Source organism: Rattus norvegicus, chromosome 6 (genome assembly GCF_036323735.1).
Source record: "Rattus norvegicus strain BN/NHsdMcwi chromosome 6, GRCr8, whole genome shotgun sequence".
Taxonomy (NCBI): Eukaryota; Metazoa; Chordata; class Mammalia; order Rodentia; family Muridae; genus Rattus; species Rattus norvegicus.
In genome coordinates, this window is record NC_086024.1 from 73,407,562 (window position 1) to 73,434,395 (window position 26,834).

The 26,834-nt window shown below is 37.1% G+C and overlaps 1 long non-coding RNA gene across 2 annotated transcripts in view; it reads right to left on the reverse strand.

Moving 5' to 3' along the window:
* Positions 1-26,834, reverse strand: part of LOC134479381 (uncharacterized) — a 59,696-nt gene that overhangs the window by 21,724 nt on the left and 11,138 nt on the right. The window contains exon 2 of one of the 2 annotated variants that reach the window (XR_010052667.1): positions 10,894-11,078. This is a non-coding gene — a long non-coding RNA (uncharacterized LOC134479381). Of the gene's footprint in view, positions 1-10,893; positions 11,079-15,076; positions 15,378-26,834 lie in introns of those variants that run through there. The other variant, XR_010052666.1, reaches the window with a different exon arrangement.

The following is a 26,834-nucleotide window of genomic DNA, read 5'->3' on the forward strand; positions in this document are numbered from 1 at the left end:
TAAAAGGAAAATAAGACTTCTATAATTTTTAGTTTAGATTTATTACAACCATTTATACTTAGTGTGTAAACGTATGGTGATGAAATAAAAAATAGGTATACATAATTTAATAACTAAAACAATAAGATATCAATTACTATATGTTAATTTAAGAGTTTATACAGAAGAATTAATTTAGAACTGGATGAAAATTTTAAATTACATGTGAAATTCATCAAGCCAGATGCCACTTTAAGTCAGAACTTCCTTAATCATTTGATAGTTTATAAGTGAACTGTGGAAAATTGATTTTTTTAAAAAAACAGACTTACATTAAATTTGTGGTTATACATCAAATAATTCTTAAACTCAAAAATTAATTTTTAAAAATGATACATAAATAGCTACTACTTGGAATCTTTGTGTGATATAATATTTTATGCTTGTTGAAGCTAATATAATATTACTTAGATACTATTTAAATTTTAATAGTAAGTTCACAATTCTATGAACATATTGTGATTAAAATGATTTTCATATTTACATTAAAACTAAGGAGCAGATAATTTACATCTGAATATAATTGTTTCTATAATTTTCATAATATGTATTAGCCCAAGTGGTAGCATCACCCCTTGTAGGGAAGGGTAAAGTTACCTACCACAGAATTCTGGTAATCAAAAATTTAGTGGGATTAATCTGATCTCCATTCTACAAACAATATTCAGCAAAGAAGCTGGAATCTTCACATTCCTGAAGTCTGAAAATTTTGACAGAAAAATTGGATATATATTTTTAAACAAAGAGAAACAAGGAAAGACTGTTTTTAATAGACACTCCTGTGCATTAATCAGATACCTCATTTTTCAACATTGTATAAATTCTTCATTGTTTAGTTTTGTTAGGGTTAGGTTGAGTGTTTTGTTTGTTGTTCGTTTTGGTTTTGCTTTGCTCTGTTCTTTTTTTTTTTTGTATGACAATTCTATTTTTAATTGTTAATGAATTATAGTATACAGTAGTTCCAATAGTTCTAAGTTGTGGCCAACATTTTGGTTTTTTGCTCTTTTTTTAAATGATAATAATACTGAATGTCAGATGGAATCTCTTTTCAATTGGTTTATATTTCCCTAATATTAATGATGCTTATCATGGAGTTGTGCATCCCTCGCTGGCCTGCTGTAACCCTCTCCTTCAGCCTTTTGAAGATTACAGGCATTCCTTACCCTAGTCCTCCCGTGAATGAGTTATTAACTGAGAATTTTATTTTATTTTAAAACCTAGGCATTCACTTTCTAAGGAGGCACTCTAAGTAAATAATATTTGCTTTTCTTTGCTCCATGTTCTTTATCATAAGAATATTTTGAGGTTCAAGATTTGTTTGTTTGTTTGTTTGTTTGTTTGTTTTCCTGAATCTAGGTAGTATAAAGCAAATTAAAGCAACACAAAGGAAGCCATCCTCAACTGCCTAAGACATGGGTCCCTCGAGCAAGATATACATTCTGCACATGCCATAAATGTCTCTATGCTGCTGTGCTCTGCTGACACTTTTCTCCAAAAATTGAATGAAAATAAGAATACATGAGAGCTAAACAAAGAATTCACAGCCGAGGAATGCCGAATGGCTGAGAAACACCTAAAGAAATGTTCAACTTCTTTAGTCATAAGGGAAATGCAAATCAAAACAACCCTGAGATTCCACCTCACCCCAGTCAGAATGGCTAAGATCAAGAACTCAGGCAACAACGGATGCTCTCGAGGATGTGGAGAAAGAGGAACACTCCTCCATTTTTGGTGGGATTGCAGACTGGTACAACCATTCTGGAAATCAGTCTGGAGGTTTCTCAGAAAATTGGACATTAAACTACCTGAGGACCCAGCTATACCTCTCTTGAGCATATACCCAAAAGATGCCCCAACATAAAACAAAGACACGTGCTCCACTATGTTCATAGCAGCCTTATTTATAATAGCCAAAAGCTAGAAAGAATCCAGATGCCCTTCAACAGAGGAATGGATACAGAAAATGTGGTACATCTACACAATGGAATATTACTCAGCTATCAAAAACAATGACTTTATGAAATTCATAGGCAAATGGATGGAACTGGAAAATATCATCCTGGGTGAGGTAACCCAATCCCAGAAAAACACACATGGTATGCACTCACTGATAACTGGATATTAGCCCAAATGCTCGAATTACCCTAGATGCACAGAACACATGAAACTCAAGAAGGATGACCAAAATGGGAATGCTTCACTCCTTTCTAAAAGGGGAACAAAAATACCCTTGGCAGGGAATAGGGAGGCAAAGTTTAGAACAGAGGCAGAAGGAGCAACCCTTCAGAGACTGCCGCACAGGGGGCACATACATATACAGGCACCAAATTAGATAATATGGATGAAGCAAAGAAGTTCAGGCCAACAGAAACCAGTTGTATATCTCTCCTGAGAGACACAGCCAGAATACAGCAAATACATAGGCGAATGCCAGCAGCAAACCACTGAACTGAGAACGGGAGACCCAGTGAAGGAATCAGAGAGAGAACTGAAAGAGCTTGAAGGGGCTTGAGACCCCATATGAACAACAATGCCAAGGAACCAGAGCTTCCAGGGGCTAAGCCACTACCCAAAGACTATACATGGACTGACCTTGGTCTCCAACCTCATAGGCAGCAATGAATATCCTAGTAACAGCACCAGTGGAAGGGGAAGCCCTTGGTCCTGCTAAGACTGAACCCCCAGTGAACGTGATTGTTGGGGGGAAGGCAGAAATGGGGGGAGGATGGGGAGGGGAACACCTATATAGAAGGGGAGGGGGAGGGGTTGGGGGATGTTGGCCCGGAAACCGGGAAAAGGAATAACAATCGAAATGTAAATAAGAAATACCCAAGTTAATAAAGATGGAAAAAATGTAAAAAAAAAAAAAAAAAGAAAAAAGAAAGAAAAGAAGAATACAAAATTCATCGTGGTTATTTTAACAACTGTCAGATGAACTTGGGGGAAATTTCTATCTCCAAATGATCCTTTTCAGTCAACTTATAGAAATTTGTGAGATAACTGTACTGTTAGTCAATATTTCTAAATAAAAGACATTTCCATGGTGGTTATAGTTATAAAAGTAATATAACATGTTTTTTCATATGAGTTAGAATTGAAATATGATCTCAGGACTTCATCCATTAGAAGACCATGATAATTATAATATGTATAAATAAACTAATGAATAATTATAATTATAGCAGTATTAGAACAGCAAGTATCGGATCAAGTGGCCTGACAAGCGGGTAAGAAAATGGAAGATTTGATGGGACAGGGTTCTTAGAACAACTTAGAGGTTACATAATGCAGGTAGGAAAGCAAAGTTCAAGAGAACTATTGCATAACTTTTTAGCTATAAATAATGACAACTCCTTTACTCAAAAACTGTTTTGCAATGTAGGGTTTTAAGTGGTCTTGCTACAAATGTAAAGTATGTAAGGTAATATATATGGAAATTAGTTCAATTCATACATTTCAATGCATTTCAAATGCTGTATGCAATAAATCACAATGGCTATATATCAATTTCAAGGGATTAAGTCAATAAATTGGTATTGTGCATTAACTAATGTAACAACCAGTAACATTTAATATAGTTTTAAAGATTATAGCATTCAGGCATATAGCATACATGCTAAATTAATATCTTCCTCATTTAATTAGTGAATACTACACCTTCAGGTTAAAATGAACAAGAAAACCCTCTTTCAAGGCTGTGAATTTTCTAAGGAAACAACAGAGCTTACCTCAAATATTTCTTAGCACAGTTCTGTTTGTCTACACTACAGTAGTATATTTGGCAATGGCCTGCCTATTTACTTACTTATAGTACATTTATATCACATTATAATTTATGTCAAATAATAAATTATTCCTTAAAAAGTCTTTGAGAAATTAAATAATAAGGCAATGAAAATTTGCATTTTATTTAATATATGACTTTAAGATAAAATAAAATCTTAGGATAACATACGTAATATATAAATTTTCACATTTGATTATAGACTTACATTGTGAATTTCTCATTGACAGTATAGAGGCGTATTATTCAACAAAAGCAAAGACAATTATTGAAGATGCTGAAGTGTGGAAGTTACTCAGGCCTTCGTTTACTACAAGCATTTTAAACATTTTGTTTTGTATTGTTTTGGTTTTTTCCATTTTTTTATTGGTTATTTTATTTATTTACATTTCAAATGTTAACCCCTTTCCCAGTTTCCCCTCTGCAAAGCCCCTCCCCCTCCCCCTCCCCCTTACCTCCCACTCACCTACTCCTGCCTCAGCGCCCTATTGTTCCCCTACCCTGGGTCATGGAGCCTCCACAGGAGGGAGGGACTCCCTTCCCAGTGACCCTAATAAGACAATCTTCTGCTACATATGCCGCTGGAGTCATGGTCCCTGTCCCCCACTGTGTACTCTTTGGTGGTTTAGTCCCTGGGAGATTGGAGGGATCTGGTTGGTTGATATTGTTCTTCCTATGGGGTTGCAAACCTCTTCAGCGTCTACAGTTCTTGCCTTAACTTCACCAGTGGGGTCCCCATGCTCAGTCCCATGTTTAGCTGTGTACAGCCACATCTGTATTTGTCATCCTCTGGCAGAGCCTCTCAGGAGACAGCTATATGAGGCTCCTGTCAGCAAGCTCCTCTTGGCATCAGCAATAGTGTCTGGGTTTGGGGTGCAGCTTGAATGGATCCCTAGGTTAAGCAGTCTCCGGATGGCCTTTCCTTCAGTCTCTGCTCCACTCTCTGTCCCTGCATTTCCTTTAGACAGGAGAAATTCTGGATTAAAAATTTTGAACCAGTTGTGGTGGCGCATGCCGGTATGATTTGCTGAAGGAGGCAGAGGCAGGAGGATCATGAATTCCAGGACAGCTTGGGCTACACATTTTAAACCTTTTAAATCTTAAAATCCCCAAAAAATCGGGAAGTTATTTCATCTGTCTCCACTTCTCCAACATTTAGCAAATCTACTCTGAACTAAACTTAAGTGAAATAAGGTTACATATAGTATAATTCCAAAGCTAAGCCTTATTTGTGACTTTTAAATCACCAATGCTTACAGTTAGCACTCATGTGCAAAATTCTCCACTTGTGAAATTACGTATACCATTAATTTTGCAAGTATGTTATAAGGAAGGAAGAATGAACATGAATTTTGCTTACATATGTCATGTTCACTTATTCAACAAATATTTGTTCAAGCATTGTTAGTTGGCATGCATTATTTTTTAAAGATTTATATTAGATACACTTTATACACATCATTTGTTTTCCTTTTTAATTCTTAAGATATACAAGCAATGGCTAGTTTAACTTCTTTTGGATTCATTTTATTGTATATATTATATAATTATATTGATAATATATAATGTATTTATTATTTTATTATACATTATGCATATAACAATGGTTGAAATGATTTATTTTTATGTAATGAATATTTTGCCTACATGTATGTATACATAGCACATACATGCGTAGTAAACACAAAAACCTCAAGAGGGCATTAAGTCCCTGGAACTGTAGGAACGGAGAGTTATGAGCTAACATGGGAGCTGGGAACTGAACCTGAGTCGTCTGTGAGAGAAGTTAGTGCTTGTAATTATTTGGTGAGCCATTTCTTTCGGCCATATATATGTTTCAATAACTGGGTTTATTTTATAATATTGTGAGTAAATAGTTATGAAGCATCATAATGATTTAATATTGCCAGAGTTCATATCATTAGATTAAAACATGTCAGTTAACCTGTGGAGAACTTAGGGCTAAAAATTGGTATGTGGGTGTAGGTGAATAGAAGGGCATGTGTATAACCTTGAACATAACTTGCAGTTGTGATCTGCCTGCTGTAGTCATCATGCTTTTGTATAAAAATAATATCAGTTTGTGCTACATGGAGAGGACTGATAATTAGCCTGGTTGAGGACACTTTATATGTGTGTGTGTGTGTTTCTTATTGTGAAATAATGCACATAACATATGATAGTTTATTTTTCATGTTAAATATGGATTTCGGAAATCATTATCAGAAATGAAGAGAGTGATTAAATATGGAAAGTATTTTCTTATATATCAAAGGATGATAATGGCAAGGATAAGTACAATAAAAATAAATATGTGTGTGTTTCCCCCTTTAAAATTTTTCTTCTATAGTGATGGTTTAAAAGATTTATTTATTTATTTTATATGAGTTCTCTGTCTTCATGCACATACTCGGAAGAGGAAATCAGATCCCTTTACAGACCACTGTTAGCCACCATGTGTTTGCTGGGACTTGAACTCAGAATCTGTGGAAGAGCAGCCAGTCCTTTTAATCTATGAGCTATCTCTCCAGCCACGAGTCACATAGTGATTATATATATGTATATATGTGTGTATATATATATATATATAGAGAGAGAGAGAGAGAGAGAGATTGAGTCTAAGAACTTTGCCCATATTGTTTTAAAATGGAAGAAAAATAAAAAAAAACTGTTATGAGCCCAATGTTTTATATATCACAAGATAATTTTTTTATTTATTTCAGTACTATGTGTCATATTACTTGTAGTGAGTCTAATCAATGAATTTCATTACAAAGCTACCTATAATTTGCTGTACTTAAATCATAAATATGGCATCATTTAACTGCTGATAAACTAGTCTCATTGATAGGAGTAGTGTGGCTGAAAGAAGGATCTTAAGAAGTTTATAGCTTTATTTTTTCAAGTACCACAAACTAATAAGCAAAACATATGAATTAGATAAAATACTTCATTAAGTTACTTTTATTGGGTGAGTCAATGAGATATGATTACATTTCAGAGAAATTTAATTTCGCATCACATAAAATCACATTGATGTTTGGTTATATTTTCTCTTCTGGTGATGTAGCCATTCAAAGTATTTTATTCCTATCAAAGCAGAGATAATATGTCATTTTCATCAAAGCTAATCATAAATTTTATTTTCTTAAGAGTTTTGGGAGAGATCGCATTGCAGGTCTGTATAGAGACTCTTTAAAGTACACTTGGGTCTTGGCTTCTAATTAGAAAGAATCCCATCCAAACTTATCGCTTTGATGCAATGAAGGGCGTAGAAACCAAAACACCCATATTTGGATGATGAAGCTTTGCATGAGCCCACAGAACACTGATATTTTAGGAAGGTGTTTTATAATGCTGAAAGTATAATTGGCCATTCATTACTTAGATGGCCAGCCCTACACTGGTTTGTACCAATTTGTATAACTCCTGTAAATGCTTAAATGCTCCCTTTCAAATGGCATAAAACTCGAATCACTACATAAACTCGCAAATGATAGTTGCTCGCTATCTTCTCCATGGTTCCCTTTTATTGGTTAAAAAAGGGTAGGTGAGCACCACAGATGCAGAGTTGGCTGTTGAGAATGTGTGTTTACAGGTGTGCAATACCCCGAGGATGGGTAGAGCTGATACTCGGCTGCAGGTGCAGGCTGTAATAACCAGGACTTATCGTCTCTCTAATCACTTCTCTCCTTTATCATGCCTTTGGATTATCTCAATTCGCATTAAGTATCACTTGTGCATAAAGCATATACAGTGTACTATATTTATTTAGATATACATGTGACTAAGTCTTTTATGAATAAAACCCAAAACGCATTCACATGAGAAAATAGGGTGGTTTAATTTAAATATTTTAGGAGCGCTAGAATACTAATAAACATCTGGGAGAACAGATAAAACTGGATAAATGTTTAGCCTTGTTATGAGTAACACACTAGCATACGATTAGGTTTATAATGGTTGTAATTTAACAAAACTGTTGTATGAAATATTTTGTTTAACATTCATTAGAAACTGTTAATGCACTTGTGTTTTTCATGGGCTAATTTTTTTTGCAGCAGACGCACATTATTAGTATAATACAAATATGCTAAAAAGCAAACAGTTTGGTGTTAAAATGTTTTAAGTAGGATTGTGAAAAGAAATTTTACACCAATCTTCATTTTTTTTCCATTTTTACAGGGAAATTTTTACCACAAATTCCATATTTTAATGATATTATACCAACTCTATTTTTTAAACTCATTTTGTCACTGTTTTGTAACAGAAACACTGTAAATATTATAGATGTGGTAAACTATTATACTTGTTTTCTTATAAATGAAATGATCTGTGCCAACACTGACAAAATGAATTAATGTGTTGCTAAGGCAACAGCCACATTACATGCTTTCTCTTTCACAGTAGGCAGCAGAGCATATGGTTTTCTCTTAATGGAACGCTAGCTTCTCATTAACATACCAGTAGCAGTGTCAGAACTTACAAGCCAGCATAACAGGGAGATGGAAAAACTTATAAATTAGACCCTTTCCGTACTATTGAGAGGGAAATGACTGATGTTCTAAGGTACAATATTTAGCTAATACTGTGCCCTTTTCTGAACCTTCTTTCTACAAAAAGAAACTTTTTTCTTGTAATAAATATAAATATTGAAGTGCAAATAATTTTTACTCTGCTCCTCAGAGTGATTGGCATCCGGTTTTGATAACTCTTCCTTAAAATAATATTTCGTTGCATTTTTGTTACCAGTATATTGGAAACAGCTGTATTTTCAGGGTCCTGTTTCGATACAGTGAAACCGTTTAGAAAGAGAGAAAATTTTCTTGTCTTTATTGAGAAAAGCCATCAGGTAAGCACAAAGGGGGATAAGAAGGCTACCAGTCATCTCCTGGAGGCTAAAAACGCCTGGTTCAGCAACAGAAGTGGGGCCTCCAAGAGGCTGTAACTGGTAGTGGAAGGAAGAGAAGATTTTTTTTTTTTAATGTGGCCGTCATGTCATTGTCTATAGCTTAGATTGGATTTATCTGTATCATTGTAACTTCAGTGCCTTAGATTTTTTCACCTTTTTCCCAAGCTTCTTCTCACGGAGGATTCAGCTGTTTTGTAGAAGGAATACTAGCCGTTGTCATGTTTCACGAGATACACTCTAAAATCTGAAACGCGTCCTACAGCTTAGAAACTACACTTGAATATACATGGTCACCGGAAGTGATATTGACTTCAGGTTCTGTTCCAGGAATTGCATAGGTGGAATGGGTTTTTCACTTGTTTGTTTGCATAATTGTAGTTAAATATATAACAAAACAAAAGTGAAATAGAAAGCCCGTTTATAAAGTGGCCTGCTTTCCGGTGTTGCTGTAGAGTGTGTCAGAATGAAAGCATGCACATCAGTGTTCTGGTAAAACTCCTGGGAGAAAACAAATCAGGCTGACAGTTCAGCCTGAAGAATTCAATGTGTATATTAGTTCAATTAATTGGATAAAAAAGTTTATTCCTTAGAGTCTAGTCCTTTACATGGTTCATTCTTTAATATTGTAGACTGCCTCCCTTAGGATGACAGATCACAATGGATGGTAATAATATCTTTAAATGAATGTTGGGAATATATATAAAAATACAGATAATATAATAATTTTAACCATGAAATGAAAATAAAGAAGTCTAATCTTTAGAATCTTAAACTAAACCATTTATATTTGTAACCTTTTAAAAATTATCTTTCTCTCTTTGAATTTTGATGATCACACAATTCTAGATTATGTGTGGCTTAGCTTTTTCTATGAATGCCAAAAGACAGGCCCAGAAGTCGATGTACATCTGAGTATAGAGGTATCATTAGCCTGATATTATAGGAGGTGAACCCCAGTGTTTAAAATTTGAAACTCACTTGTTTTCCTTTTGCAAAATAAGAAATATAGTAACCCTGTTCACAAAACACCTTTTCTTTCCCATAGACAGGGTAGTAGATTTATTTCCTAATCTTTCTCTCTTTTTTTTTCTCTTGCCTCAAAAAAATTGTCATTATTTCAACCTAACAGCAAATATTTTGGAAATTAAGTTACCATTGTTTTTTCAGGCTCCATGTAGTTAATGTAAACTTTTAATTTAAAGGAACTTTACAACTCACACTTTTAAGTAGCAAGTATCAACATAACTACAGCCAATGTTGGAGATTTGTGAATGTCAATGAATACAGATTTGGTAAATAAACCTTCTACCCCACCTTAGAATCCAAAAGAGCCACGGGAATAATAATGGGTCATATTCCTTTCTAGAGCCATAATGAAAGTGGGTCAAAAGCCCCTGCCTCTCAGTGTGATTTTGAAACCACTGAATCAGCCCCACGTCCACATTCAAGTGTCGGAAGAAGGAACCATGGCAAGTCTGAACTAACAAGCCTGATACGTGACTTCAGACACTATCAATGTAAGGTGCCACTGATCTGGCCGCCATCTTTGGGAGGCTGCCAGGACTTCTGCTTTGGATTCTTGGTGTCCTCTGTGAAGGGAGCCAATTAAGATCACAAGATAGGAGATGGTAATAATAAACTTCTAATGATGCTCCTGGCTGAAAAGAGGTAATTAAAATATGAATGCAGAAGACCCCAGCTTCTGTCAGTTCAGTGCGGCTATTACACTGACAATGACCATGTTTTGTTTTTAAAGGGAGTTAGGGTTGTAACTAATTTAATACAGAAAGAACTGCATTGAAAATTAACGTTAGATCTGATTCTCTTGTGGCCTTGACAGAATTCAGACAACTAGTGCCTCTTTAATGGTCAATATTCACTATTTAGTGATTCTCTGAAGCATTCCCCTTCCCCCAACCCCCACTCAAGGGCTCCTGTCTGTATTACTCAACCAACGTCCAGCTGCAACCGCCGCAGCAACAAGGCTTCTTTGGTTGTTGTACTTTACTAGGACGATGTCTAGCATCCTCATGGGCTTCGTGAAAGCTAAGACTGTTTTGAAAAGAAGACAATTAATTGGAGAGCAAAGGAAGCCAGTCCTCTTATCACTTGATCTGGTCAGGGACATAAGTGCTTCACACTTTTTCTATCCCCTTACCCTGCTTCTCAAAGCTTTCCTGTCCACCTGCGCCGCTTGGCTCATCAATTTTCTGTGGTCCGGGTTAGTTCCTTTAAGCCTGTCCACTGAAAGGTGGTGATAGCGCTCTGAGAAGAAGAGAGACAGAAACAGAGTGCTGCTCAGGGCCTTTATCTTGATCACACTGTTTGTTTTCTCATTGATGTCTGTAATAAAACAAAGAGGATTTAATCGTGTTAAACAAAAGCCTGTTGGTACCCAGAGGAAACTCATTTAACTCTGTTCCAAGTCTGGGAGTTTCAGATTTCTTGTCTTCCTCTTTGCCGATCCACCAGGCTGAGTTTCTTACCTGGGGCTTAAAATTGTGAGGTGTGAAACTCTTCTTTTGTTTTGACAGGTGCTCTTTGCTAAACATCAGCCTAGCCTTCCATGGTGATAATACACAGAAGGAGGAAAAAACTTCAGAGAAGCTAATGACTGCAGTTACTCAACTTCGGCTTTAATGGGTTTTATTAGCTTCCCTCCTTGGAGTTCTTTAGTATAAAGTGGGAAAACAAATTGGGCTGATGGAAAGAGAGTGTGAAAAGAAAGCAGCTAAGAGAAGGCCCAGGAACTCTTTCCATCACAGAATGCCAAGAAGGGAGGAAAGGTGAGGAATATAACTTTGAAACAGCATCTTGATGGAGGAGTGTACTGGAGGGAAGGAAACAAAGAAGGAACAACTTGGAATTCAGCCAATGAGTCCTGGAGAAGAGTCTTGCTTCACACCACAGCCCAAAACAGGAGAGCTGGACCAGGTGAACTAATAGGACGTCTCTTTTCCTCAAGAAAGTGATCCCTGTAAATAGGAGCTTTTTACCAGTGGCTTGAGCACACCTTGATGAGCTCCTTGTCTGATCACTCTCTTACAGTGACTACAGAAAGTTCTTCCTGACCAGAAGGAATTATGCCCTTGACGGTCTCTACTTGTTATTTTTCTCACCTTCAACCAAAATACTCTTGCCTTGGGTCCCCTCCGTGGAAGAGAGGATGTCCTCCTGAGACTCACAGTGCAGTCTGGAAGGTGCTCCAAGAGATGAACAGCTGAACCCAGAGGTGAAAAGATGGAGCTGTTTGGAGCATTGCCCTCCTCAATCCAGAGAATGCCAGTGTTTCTCAGTGACTAACAGAAAACGCTCCCAGTGGATAAGATGGCTCAGGGAGTAGAGACACCTGCTCCAACCATGAAACCCTATCTTAAATCCCCAGAGCCCATAGAGTGGAAGAAGAAAATCAACTCCTACAAGTTATCCTATGACATATGCAAATGTTACGAGCTCTTGAACCCTCTCACATCCACCCAAGAGAGCTCATGCCCGAGCAAACATGAACACTGTCACACAGCAAAAGTAAATAAAAGTCATTACAAATTCTATTCCCTTTGACTATACAATCAATCTATAAAAGCCATCTTTACATAAGACAAGTGAGAGAAATAAGTATGGATTTCTCCCAGGCAAAGTTTAGTAGCTAAGTTCCTCCCAAAATATTCAAGAGATGGCAGAGATGCCCAGTTTCACCTGAATATTTTTTGAGATGAAGATGTTTATACTGCAAATTCTCATCTTTACATTTATACACATGAGCAATAAGAAGATAGCAATTATACTAATTAACTTAAAATGCTCACAATACTCTATAACTTGTAATGTTACCCATTATTATTCAAAACTCCAGTCTTCATAGAGCTGGGCATTGCTTCACTGAGCTTTGCTTCCTCCCTGTGTATACCAAACTCCAAGCACTGACTGCTGGTTCCCAAGGGCTTTCTTGGAGTCCAGTTACTTCCTTTTCTAGTCTATCTCCTCAGAGAGCCATTCTAATTTCTGGTGTACTCTATACCTTGCATTTGTAAAACAACTAATTAGACTGTTTGGTCTTTCTCTTCTTTTAGTCCAGGTCTTAAAAGGTATTTATATAACTGCTTTTTATGAAGTCTAGAAGAATTAGTTCTAGAGAGATGAACCTAGGAGTCACAGGAAGAAAATAAGACATTGCTTTTGTGTGTCTACTGCTCTTCACAACATGGTCACATCATCTCTCTCCTATACCGGAAGAAGCTGGACTCAGGATCTCCCTCTACATGTTGCTATCTGCAGCTGCTGTCTGGGTTTTGGTGCCCTGAAAGGCACTCCTCATGCCTAGAGTTTCCATCTCAGAAGAGAGAAGAGCTATGAGTTCTTACACCGAAGTTTGATTTGTTTGGTGCAGTTGCTTTAAAAGTTAATTATGAAACAACATCTTTATAAAACATAAGGACTACTTCTGGAGAGAAAACAGAAAAAAGAAACTGGGATTAGTCTACCCTATCAGGGGTAGATAAAGCTAGGCAAATTGTAAATAAGTTTTGATTTGTAAGTCCAATAACTGGTGTTAGGGAGACAAAGGAGAAAATAAATTTAAAAAGTAGAAACCCTGACTTCTTTCCTGGTAGTAAGATTCTCAACTGTGTGGCTTTATTTATGCGTGATCTTGACAAAGTGTCCGGTATTTACCTGGAAAATAACAGTTAGGACGTGATAGCAAGGGGAAAGGAAGCATTCAAATACCAGTTATCCAGTAGAAACCATTCAAACACACTACGGCCATGAGTTTCAACACAAACTTAAAGCTGAAAATCTCTACTTCAATTGTTAACTCAGAGAAGTATCTCTAAAGCCCATTCTCTTGACATTAAATTATTAGAGTTGGATCATTTTATGACTTTCTATTTACTCATGTTTTATAACTTTATTCTTACGGAGACTTAAGAGTCTTGTGCTGATCCCAGCAGGTTGGGTATTTAAAGAATGAAGAGCAACAAAGAAAAAAAATTCAGTGCTTCCCCCTCAAATAAAAGTTATATGATTAGAGAAGAGTCTGGTCCCTCACTGCTTTTACTCTGTGTGGCCTTGCAGAGGGTCCTGAAGTGTTAATGTAGGACACACAAATTATTTTGTTAGGCTGCCATCTGCTGGAGTCAGGAAATCAAGGACTTAAACATTAGGAGCTATTTGAATCATACAACTTTTTATCTTTTATAATTTTACAATTGTAGTGTGGACTATTTTCAAATCACCATGTAATCTGTAATTCTTAAGCAGTCCAGTAAGACAATATGAAATATAACTTTATCTGTAATGCAAAAATAGAGCTCCAAGCAGAGTTTTGTCAAACTGGCTCGTGACCTCCTTTAGGTCCCTTCAGTTTTTAATTTCTAGGATTTCCTTAGCTTTAAAAAAAGAAAAATGCTGCTAAATTCCCCATGTTAGAAAAAAGCAAGTTATTTTTACATTCACAATGATAAGAATTCCAACCCAGAAAGACGTTTTATTTTTTAATAAAGGCTAAACTTATTTTTCTCTGTGATAGCTAAGACAGAGGCACAATTTGCCGCTTCTTACGAAAGTAAGCTCATCAGGATAGTTCCTGCTGCTCACGGTCAGCTCCAATGCTTTTCTTTTTTCCCTTGATACTTCCAAGCCCAACTTTCTTTAAGAGGTTCCAGAAAGTGGCTACTCTCAGCTTTCTTTTATCTTTATCATTCCGTAGCTGTGCGACCTCGAACAAGTAACTCTGACCCTTTCAGCTTTCTCCTAATCTGTAAATTGCAGATGATAGTCTTCATCTCATGGAGACATCAGGTTATGCTGAGTTTTCAACCCCTGAACAAAGCCAAAGGAAGGGTACTTGTAACATAACAAAACACTAGTAAAATGTTTTATTGTAATTATTCCACTATTTTATTATCATAAAATATCTGCATCAGGATAAACTTACATAAGACAAGTTTATTTATTCCATATTTTTAGCTGTTCAGAAACATGAGCAGGCATCAGCTAGGCTCCTGTGGGCGCTCTCTTGGCTGATCCACATCATCTAAGGAGCACAGGCATGAGGATATTGCAAAACAGCAAGCCAAGGAGAAACTGAAATACACTGTTATTTTCTGGGCACACCAGCATTTGATCCCAGGATTTACATGGACGTGACTTCTTAAATTTCTATCACCTTCCACATAGTCAGCCTGGGGACTAAGTTTCCATTGTGTGCCTTTGGGGAGCTGCATTCAGACCATAGGGACATTGTTGAAGAATGTCAAAGAATGATCTTCACATTACTTATACAATATAGCTTTATAGTAACTATGGCAATTCTTAATTTACTCCCCATTTGGAAACATACAATATGTACATATGTTTATATTTAGGGAAAGAGAGGCAGAGTCATTTTTTTTCTTTTCCTCTGTGGTTGATTGAAAGATAAATTCCCCATTGGACACTTGGTTTCCAGTTAGCTGCACTGGTTGAGATGGCTTAGGAGATGTGGCCATGTTGAAGGAAGTGTGCCATCAAAGGTGGGCATTGAGGATTTAAAGACTTGCATCATTGATAGTGCTTCCTCTTCGCTTTATCCTTGTGCTTCAAAATGTAAGCCTCCTGCTTCTGCCTCCATGCCTTTGTTCTGCCATCATGGACTCTAACGCTCTGGAATCATAGGCACAAATAAACTCTCTTTCATGCATTGTTTTGGTCACAGTATCCTATCACAGCCATGGAGAAATAACTAATATCCTCCTCCCTCCTGTGAATGCTTTACTGGCCTGAGACTTACATTGCAACATTCTTTCATGGTCCGGCTTGTCTTCTCTACCTTCATTTCTCAATGTTCTAGGCATGATGAAATTTCTAGATGCCAGAACAAACCATATTTCCATGCTGCAGAATTCTACATGCTCTAACCCCCCACCTCTCTCTCTGGAGTACTATCTTCTGCCTACAAGATTAAACTAGATCTCTAAGTAGTGCATATCTTTCCACATTTTAAGGTTACCATCATGAACCTTCTCATTTATTAATAACATGCTATGTATATATCAGTAGCAAAAATCTAGTTTATGTAATAAAATGGGTGTGATTGGCAGAGTTCTATTTTGGTGGGAAATTATTCATTTATACTTTCTAGGTTGGCATAAGAATTTTTATCTTCATAATCACCATAATCTTATGATTAAAAGTGATCATAAAAGATGTAAGGAAAACAATTCATTCAATAAATAGCTAATGAGTTCTACTTTGAGCCAAGTAGTTTTCTAGGCCATTAGCAAACCAGACAAAGTTTAACAAAGTTTATTGACCTCATTGAGTTTAATCATATCTCTCTCTCTCTCTCTCTCTCTCTCTCTCTCTCGTGTGTGTGTGTGTGTGTGTGTGTGTGTGTGTGTGTGTGTGTTTAAGTCAAATTTTTATGATTCTTTTGAGAGCATCAGAGAAGAAACCAAGAAGAGATAGGTATTCACAGGCTGGGGCTCACAAGGGAACACATATTCTCTCTGTCTGTAGGAGCAATAAGAAAGACTAATTAGAAAACTATATAAGTAAGCTTCTTACTGTTCCTTAAGAATGTTCAGTCAGCATACAATATCTCCCTAAGAGACAGAACACAAGACATAATGAAATTGGTCCCACCTCTCTTCTTTCTTTTGCTGTTTCTTTCCTATTTGTGAAACCAGAGAATAAAATCCACCTAATTTAGTCCTCTGATATACATATTGAGGGCCCAAGACAGCAGAATAGGTTTGTAAGTACAAATGGAAACTGTCCAGCACCAATTCTAATTACAACTTTTAAATTATCATTATAGTGTAGACTCTGATTTTCTCCTGAGTGCTGAATGTTCTTTTAAATAATTGGCAGTTGATATGCTGCACATTGGGTGACACCTGTTGGAAATCAGGGTTGATTTTACTAAACTCATGTACTTTCAACAAACATTAATGTTCTACATACTTGGAGGCCTTTTGATATCAACATTGGGCACTTGGCATATCTATTCTGAATGAATAAATTGATTTTACATTGTGCCTCGGGTTCACCTTAGGACCTTTTACAGGGAGAAGAGTTTCTCACCCTGTGGTTGGAACAACAACTAGAGCCAATCATTTCCGTCCTGTCTGTGCATTTCCTGGAATTCCTCAGATGCTATCATGGCTTTGTTCTGTAGCACCCTTGTCTGAATGGCCAGCTATAAGGATTTCATATATAAACATAGCACAAGGTATTGAGGTTCTATGAGACTTTTGAGAACTTAACTCCATTTTATAGGTGGAATGGCAATCAGGCAAAGTAAGAAAATTATATCAACTGTTGTTTCATAACAATCTTCTTAGGTCTTTATTGTAGTACTACTCTCCCCAAAATTTTACTAAAATTTTGCATCACTTATCTTTAAGATGTACATTCACAGGAATTTCTATTTTTGTTCATTTGTAACTCAAAGAGATATGTTTTCTAATAGGTAAATTAACTTTCATAGTAACTTGGTATTTTTAACATCTTCTATCGCCAATGAATATTAACCTAAACATATGGTTGTTTATACCAGTCATGTGATCATGTAGTAAGAGGGTCAACATGAATGACCTCCTGTTAGAATTAGGAATACAAAAGTATTGAGTAAAAGAATATGCTACAATTAAGTATGTTAAATTTTCTAGTACATTGTCTTTCTAAATTGGATTCTCACAATAGTCTTATAAAAATTATGATTCCATTAAAAATAATTTTAGAACTCATAAATGAGTCCTTCCCTCAAGATCATGACATATATCAATTAAGAAGCTCTGGCATGAAATTAATATCTGATGGATAAGCAATATTCGTTTGAATGACAGAAGACCTAGTAAGCTCATCCCTAGTGGCCTTCTGTGAACTTCAGTTCCCTATCGCCTATTGTGCAAGCTGGATGGTCTATTCCTTTGGAGTGTTTGACACCATCAACTTTGAGAGTTTCAATATGCTGCATTTTGCTTATAGTTTTATTCTTTATATTTATTTTTCTTTTCCTTTTTTATTTTTGAGACAGAGACTCTCTATGAAGTTCTGGCTGTCTTGGAGCTCCCTATGTAGAACAGGCTGGGCTTGAACTAACAGAGATCACCCTATCTTTGACTCCTGAGTACTGGGATTTAAGGTGTATGCCACCACACCTAGTTGGTTTTTTTTTCCATTTGTTTGTTTTTATTCTTTCATATCAAAACCAACATGGGTCACTCATAAGTTTATTTTTCAAGTGAGTATAACCTTTGTTTTCTGTTTCTTTTGCTTTTACTTGGTGTACCAAATACTGGAAGCTGAATTTAACTTTGTTTTCCCACCACCCCTTTTGTATAGTTCCACTATCAATATCTACACAGTAACCTTTCTTGGAGCACTGAGCCAAATTCTTTGCATATGGAGAATGAGAGGCCTGCGAATATGATAAATCCATGTATCTGATTCAAGAATATCATGGCCTTGCACTGGAATGACGAATGCAGTGCAGTGAAATGTGGCAAGCTATCATTGACCTGGAAGCACTTTTCTAAACAGGAGCAGCTTCCTCCCACTTGCCTTGTTCCTTTGTACTTCCCCTCCCAACTCCCCTCCGCTTCCATGAGACCTCACTTGTCCATCATTCTCCCTTCCTCGTTAATCTTTCCCTGATAATTCCAATTATTTAAGTTAGACACTAGGCTTTACAGATTTTTTAGTGTTTCCTGGGGCTTGCAAATAGTTCATTGTTGATTTATTCCTAACTCTTACACTAACACATTGAGTTCTACCACTACTGCAGCAGAGCATCATTTTTCCAGGCTCCAGGATTTTCATCATTTCCTGAATCAGTTTACTCTTAGTCCAGGCTCTGAGTCTTGCCTACCCTTTGTAGTGAAGGACTGGACCCCAGTGCAGCCTTCAATCCTCTACCTATCCCCAAGGACACTCCTAAACTCCCAAGTTCATTGTAGAGAGGCAATAGACTCTGGAACTCAAAATGTTTAACCTGAGCTCAGTGTCCTGCCCTGCTTTTATAGAACATTGAAGTGTTTTCATAAAAAGACATGAAGTGCTAAATACAAAGACATGAAACAAAGATAACATAAAAATACAATCATGCTAAACAGGTACACTCCCCCTATCTCCTTCCTATGGATACCTAACATCTAGGGAACACACTGAAGTAACAAAATACTTACTATACGTAAAAACAGTGAATACATTGGAATGTATTTGATAAACTTCTAAACATTTTCACATGTATTAGTCTCCCAAGATTAAGTCCTCATGCTGTTTCTTTGAGTTTTTAAAACCAAAAGCTGCGACGATTTTCTCCAAGAGTCCTTATTCTCAACAAGACTTTCAGTCTCAAGTAACAGAGATTCCAAATATAGTAATTGAAATGATATTTTTTTAATTGTCTACCATGGTAGGTTGCCAGATTTAAAAAGAAAGATAATAAAATTAAAGTTGGACTATGTCAAGACTCCGGGAAGGAGTTGCTATACAGATAAGCTTTGTGAGAGAATGAAACCAAGCTGAAACCAGTCTCTTTTTGGAGTGCAATTGTTTTCCTTCATCTCTAAGAGTGGGTCTTCCTCTCCATTCTTACTCTTCCATTTCCTTTGATCTTAGGCATCCTTACACTTGCACTTGAGATGACAGGACAGAGATGAACCAGATAAAGTGCTTACCCTGTGACTTTAGTGAACAGAAGATATGGAAAGCAATCTACACCAGGGTAGCACTGTGCTAGCAATTCCTAATTGCAGACAATCACCTTGAAAAGAGCAGAGGAATATATGGAGAGGCACGGAGGTAAAGTTGTTAAACAGTATAGCCATTTGTCTTTTGATTGTTTGTTTGATTTGGTTTGGTTTTGTTCAAGCTGTCCTCCTGGAATTCAATCTGTACATCAGGCTGGCCTTGAACTCAGAGATCTGCCTGACTCTGCCTCCCAAGTGCTGGGATTAAAGGCCATAACCACCTGTTGTTTATCTCCATTTGTACGATGGGTTGTTTTAACAAATTTCAAAGAAAATATTATTTTTACTAAGGCTTGAAGACAAACAATAATATAAAAGGAAGCTTTGGAGTAGACAGAGTTCAAATCAAGACGCACCTGTAGAGCTTCTCCGGGGAAATTGGGAACTCCATGATCTATTTGGTTTTAGAAATGACATTCTAGGGCCAATGTGGGAAATCAGTCATAGTCAGCTAGTCATAGTCAGCCAGTCATAGTCAGGCAAGAGTGGACATCAGGAAGTCTGGGTGCCAAGCAGCAACTGTTCAACCAGTTAAAAAAATAAAATAAAAGCCCCAAATCTAGGGAACTAGAACGAAGGAAGAATATATGTGAGGATTCTGTTTCCACTCGCTGCTCTGGTAACTGACTACCGGAAACCCAGACCATGGGTGGATTTAGGAGGCTTATGCGATGACTCACAGCCTTTTGTCGGCTCCTACATCTGGCAAGCCTGAATGTTTAGTCTTCTTGATTTAAGATTGACCCTTTCCTCTGGCTTCTCCATCATTTCACTGAGAATTTATAGGTCTCTGAATCTTGTTCCAAGTTTATTTGGCTTCTCCCTGTTTTATTGAACATTCTAGAGTTCCCTTTCTTTCCCCCACGATTGTTCAGTGGATGTGTCACCTCTGAATTCTAAGTCTACATTTTCAAGTCTCCAGCCTCTCAGTACCATAGGCTGGGATGACTGTGCATATGTATGTGAAGTTTGTAAATCAGAGTCTAGGTGACATGACCTCATGAATTTTGCAGGCAAATGGATGGAACTAGAAAATATCATCCTGAGTGAGGAAACTCTGACCCCCAAAAATATGCATTGTATGCACTCGCTGATAAGTGGATATTAGCCAAAATGTACAGAATACCTACTATACAATCTACAGACTATAACAAGTGTAACAAGCAGACATGCCCAAGTGAGGAGGTTTTTAACCCCACTTAGAAGGGAGAAGGAAGTAATCACAGAAGACAGAGGGAGGGAGGAACCTGAGTAGGAGAGGAGAGGGAAAGGAGAAAAGAGGAACAGGATCAAGTATAGGGGAAAGGGAAAAAGCAAAGCCAGCAGAGGATAAATGGAAATAAGCAGCCTTGGGGAGTGGGAGGTGGGGGAACCCTCTGGAAAGTACCAGAGACCAGGGAGGTGAGAGACTCTCAGGATGCATTGGGGGTGACCTTTGCCAAAATCCCCAACACTGGGGAAAGGGAACTCGAAGAGTCCACCTCCAATAGATAGACAAGGCCGCTAGTGGAGGAACAGGGTTACTGACCCACAATCAAAATTCCTGACCCAAGGGGGTTGGGGATTTAGCTCAGTGGTAGAGCGCTTGCTTAGCAAGTGCAAGGCCCTGGGTTCGGTCCCCAGCTCCTAAAAAAAAAAAAGAAAAAAGAAAAAAAATTCCTGACCCAAAATTGTTCCTGTCTAAAAGGACTTCAGGGACAAAAATGGAGAAGAGACTGAAGGAAAGGAGGTCCAATGACAGGTTTGATTTGGGATCCATCTCATGGTGGGGGGGGGACACCAAGGTCTGACACTACTATGCTATGACATGCTTATAGATGGGAGCCTTACATGGCTGTCCTGAGAACCCTTACCAGCAGCTGACTGAGATAGTAGCATATAATTACACCCAACCATTGGACTGAAGTCAGGGACCCCTATGGTTGAATTAGGGTAAGGATTGAAGAAGCTGAAAGGGAGTCTGATCCCATAGGAAGACCAGCAGTCTCAATAACCCAGACCCCAGGGAGCTGCCAGAGACTGAGCCACGAAGCATGAGCACACATGGGTTGGTCTGCCCCAGTCATATATGTAGCAGAGGTCTACATGGTCTGGCCTCAGTAGGAGAAAAATCACTTAATCATAGAGAACCTTGAGGTCCCAGGGAAGGGAGAGGCTTAGTAGGAGGGAGAAAGCACCCTTCTCAGAGGCAAGGGGGAGGAGGAATGGGATGAGGAACTGGGGGGGGGGGACTGAGGCAGGGACGATGACTGGAATGTAAATAAATAAAATAATTTAAATTAAAAAATAAGAGTCTCCCATTATTTATTTTCAGGAGACTATTTTTAAAATAGTCACGACTCTAAGTTAAGAATTATCAAATACCTGGAATAAGGATCTCGAAATTCCTACTGGGAAATGAAAATCTAAACACAAAAAGACTGAATCCCATAACTGTTATTTCTTTGAGCTACAGTTCCTTCATTTGTCAAACGAGCTAACAGCTGTGTTGCCATCTCCGAGCCTCTGTGAAGTAGAGCCCCGACAGAGCTGATATGTAGCAGACAACAACCAATGGAGTCTATTGCTACTATTATTTGGAATTAGACTCAATAAAAATATTTAAGCAAACTCTGATGAGTATTTTCATGACACTACAGTGTGTTCCATCAGCTCTGTCACTTAACACTTGATTATTTTTTTATAAACATGAAATCTGATGATTATTCAGCCATTTTCTTTTCTCTCTTGATCACAGTATTTCATAAGCTTGCTTATCTATATATTTCTAGAGCTGTGCTTGATAAGCAATGAAACCTCTTAATTCTTCACTAAAACTTGGAAAGGGGGGAAAATCAGCCCTTTCCTGTATATCGGCTGAATGTTAGTCCATATGAATTTTGACTCAGTGTTTCCAAATAGTCACATAAGATTATAGTAGGAAGAGACAGTGAGGTTTTTTTTCATAATTTTCAGAAATTAGGCATTTGCTTTGTATTATGTATGTAGATAGCTACCTGATTTGTAGTGAGACCAGGAAGATAATAAACTCTTGTTTACTACAATGTGTTTTGCATAGGAACACCAGGCTTTTGAGTGCTGCAGTCTGCCTTATTGTGGTACAAATATCCATGGTAAACAGTGAGGAAAGCCACACATATTCATCACAGTTTTAGACCATGAAGGGGATGCAATATGTATCTAGGGAAATATGATACAAGTTAAGTGACTTTGCACTTATCACTTAACTCTTCTGGCAAGTTCTAGAGAGCAGAGATCCTCACTGTGAATCAGCTCACACCGGTTCACAGTTTTGAATAAATATATCAAAGTGATCTGTGATCAATTATTACTGAATTATGCAAATGATAGATATTTTAGAGAAATCAGAGCATATTTAAGTTTATTCCCATAATGGCACTTCCGTTCCTAATGTTCATGCTCTTATTGTGTAGAATGTGGTCTCTAAAGGGGAAGGAAACATCATTCATTGAAATCATTTGTACATGTTAAATCCTTTATGGGGTGGTTTTGATTTCTTTTGTATTTTGTAATATATTATTTTTTATTATTTAAATTTTTAATTTAAATATATTTGACCATGTTCTTCCTCTCCCCCAAGTCCTTCCAGATCCTCTCCCCAATTCTACCCACCTGACTTTAAGTTCTTTCTCAACAAACAAGAACTCAATACAACAACAAAATCCCACAAACCAAGAAAAATATCTCCCCAAATCCTACCAAACTGTAATTTGGTTATGTTTACTATGTGTTTTACACGCATCAGTACTTATTTGCCAAGAGTAGAAATATAATGTTCATGTAGAGGCCATTGGTATTTACCACATATTCATGTGTGCTCTAAGTTTATCAGACTCACAAGGTCATGTTGTTATGTTAAACAGTTAAGGGTTGGGAAAAATCGTATGATTCTTGTTCAGCTGCCTTGAATAGGAAAGAATTGCTGTACTTCCCAGGCTAGTTTCTCTCCCAGGTCTACAGGCTCCTCATAGAGAGAGCCTCATTGGCCTATCATGACAGGTGCAACATACAAATGCTTTATATTAATCCAATGGAACTCTGAGATAAATTTGTAACTGCAGTATACTTTATCCTAATACACCTGTATAATTTTAGAATATGCTCCATTGATTATTATTTATTTTATTCCTTTTAAAGATTTTTTAATATATATAAGCACAATGTCACTGTCCTCCCTCAGACATACAAGAAGAGGGCATTGGATCCAATCACAAATGGTTGTGAACCACCATGTGGTTGCTGGGAATTGAACTCAGGACCCTGGAAGAGCAGTCAGTGCTCTTAACCGCTGAGCCATCTCTCCAGCCCCCCTACCCCCGACACACTCAATTTAATATTTATACATTCACTTTAGGCAGCCAATTATTTTGCAGGGCCTATGAGGAATGAGTAAAGACGTGAGGTGTTTGATAACTTCTCTGGATACAGAAAAATAAATAAATTCAGCTTTTATTTGAGTATATTCCAATACTTTTTTTGACTTTGTTAATTTACTAGTTTGAGTGTAATGTGACTTGCAGGTGAGTGGATTCTTCTCCCTCTTTATCCTGGTGTCTTCTACTGCATTACGGTTATTATCATCCTGGTTGTGTAAGTGAAGCCTTCTCTTCTCAATACTAGCTCGAGAAGAGTCTAAAGTTGCTTCCAATAGGCAGCAGGTAGTCTTTCTTAAGATATCTCTCTTCACATTGCAGTTGGGTGATTGAGGACAAACAGATGATAGAAGCCTGTATATCTTGAATACTTGATGGCTAGGAAGGAAGTCAGCCCTTCAGTGGACAGTAATGAAAATAATTTCCGTGATACTATCATTCAGAATATGCACAAGTGGCTTAAGCATGGGAACGCTTCTAATTTGGGCTGGCTTTCTTGTACTAGAAATGAAGGACAGCTGTCTCTCCCCACTTTTATCTCCATGATCAAGGCTGTGCATTTTAAACGTTTTTTAATATGGTTTCTTATTAATGATATTACTTTCAGATAAATTTCATAACTGAATAAGAAGACAGATGCTCTTTCAACCTATAACCAAAAACCACTGGGGTTTTTTTTTAACTTTTTTTTTACAGATTTATTTATTTTATGCATGTGAGTATACAGTCGCTGTCTTCACACACAGCAGAAGAGTGCATTGGATCCTGTTACAGACGGTTTTGAACCATGTGGTTGCTGAGAACTGAACTCAGGACCTTTGGATGAGCAGTCAGATTTCTAAATTTGTCTTACATTCATTTGTTTGTGTGTGAAGATGGATAAGCAGGGCAGACAGCAGATTAGAGGAGATCTTGTGGGACTTGGTTCTCCCCTCCCACCATGTGGGTAGCAGACATTGAACTCAGGTATTCAGCTCAGGAGCAAACACCTATATTTGCTGATCCATCTCGGCTCAAAGTGCCTAGATTTTGTTAACTTAAATAGTAGTGAAACGTTGTTTAAATCCAGTTCTTCAGACTGAATTCTAATGTCATTGCTGAATTCTATGGTTATTTAATGACTTGGAAGAACAGAACCCTCTGTGTTCACCCCTTAAAAACAATGGTTACTAAAAACCAAGATTATGCTCTCTGAGCAAGTTTTAGTTCTAATATTTCACAGTTTTACAAGCATGTAAAAATATCTAGTTTCATGTGAGAAGGAATAATAAAATAAAAAATATTTAATAATGATGATCTTACAAATTACTCTGACCTTTTAGAATTTATCTTCACCATCTTAATTATCTGACAGTGGCTATTGCACCTCCAGAGACAATTAGATACTCCATATCTCTAGAAAGTCTGTGTCTTATACACTAAACTAGAACAAAATAAAAGCTATAAGGTACCTTGAGTTCAAAGATGTTTTGATTTGAGTGTCAGAGAAAATTCTCCCATTTATGCAAACATATGTTGTGTGTACATTAAGCCATGGGTTTTATTTTTGTTTAATATCATGGTGTTATTGAAATAATATTACTCAGTTTTCTAATTTGTATTAACTATTTTTTTCAATAGTACTATGAGGAAACATATGAGGGAAACATAAATTTCTGGATGGTCATCCAGGAGACACATCAGCCCAGAATAAATCATCAGGCAGGCATTTCTTTACCGTGCTGACTTGTTTATTAGTGTTTTAAGTTTAATGTGTTTTAGCCAGAATTATTAATAATGGGATGAGTAAGGACATGGGTATTTCCTGAGGAAAATCTGCAACCATAAACAGATGGAGTCATGCAAATAACTATAATGACCACAAGGTGGCAAAGCATACAAATCTACTTCACTCAGCCTGGGCTCTTCCTGAAGGACCTGGGTGGGGGAGGGGCTGCTTCTAAGAGGGTCTCCTGGGCAGAATAGCATGATTATATTCATTCCCCTAAATTGCACTTGCTCCAAATTCCTGGCTCCTGGCATGAATCTATACACCACATTACTACTCTAGTTTATCATAAACATTTTGGTTTTAGCATCAAATTGAATTTTAAAAAAAGTCTAATGTGTACATTAAAGGCAAAATTATTAGGGCCTCTCTTATGGTGCAAAAATTCATTTGATTGTCACCTTGAGTCAGTTAGAAGGTAAGTTCAAACCAAACATGTGGTTATATGTTGTGGCTATGTTTTTACACTAGTTATCTTTGTGAGATGCAGTGGCGTTACTGCTAATGTCTGGGGCTTCATAAAATCTAGCCTTTGATTCCCGTGCCACGCACAGCCTGCATCCTGGGCAGTTGTTTGGCTTCAGAGTTTGCTACTCCTCCATTCCTTATGCCAATTTCTCTGTGTCCTTTCCCTTTATCTGGGTTGCCTTTTTGTCATCTAATATTCTAGGCTCTGAAAAGTTACATGAGCTTTTTCAATGTATTAAATATTTTGGTAATATACCAGTATTTTCAGTTTCACATCTAAAATGGCAATCATGAAGAAAGTTTACATAATGCTTAAATTACCACTTACTTGAGAAATAAACAGATTTTCTAGCCGAATAATGCTGTACAGCTGCTAAGTGACATTTTTAAGTACTTTTATAGTTTAGAGAAATTATTTTGTTGTTAATTTTTAAATGCTAGAATAGAGCTGGAATATGTAATCTGTCTAAGTGCCTTAAAAAAGCTCAGCTATGCTTCACATATCACCTTGTCAAGACGCACCATAGCACTTACCATGTTATTCCATGATTATTGCTTTCATTTTCATTTTAATTTGTTTTTTAGTTGCTTAATTTTTAAAGTGTGTTTCTTATGATACCATTATCCTAAATATAATCTATGGGCTACTTTATGGGAATCATAGGTTATTTATATGATACCCAACTACAAGACTCATAGACTCTAGCCAGACCTATAAAATTAAACTTAGAAA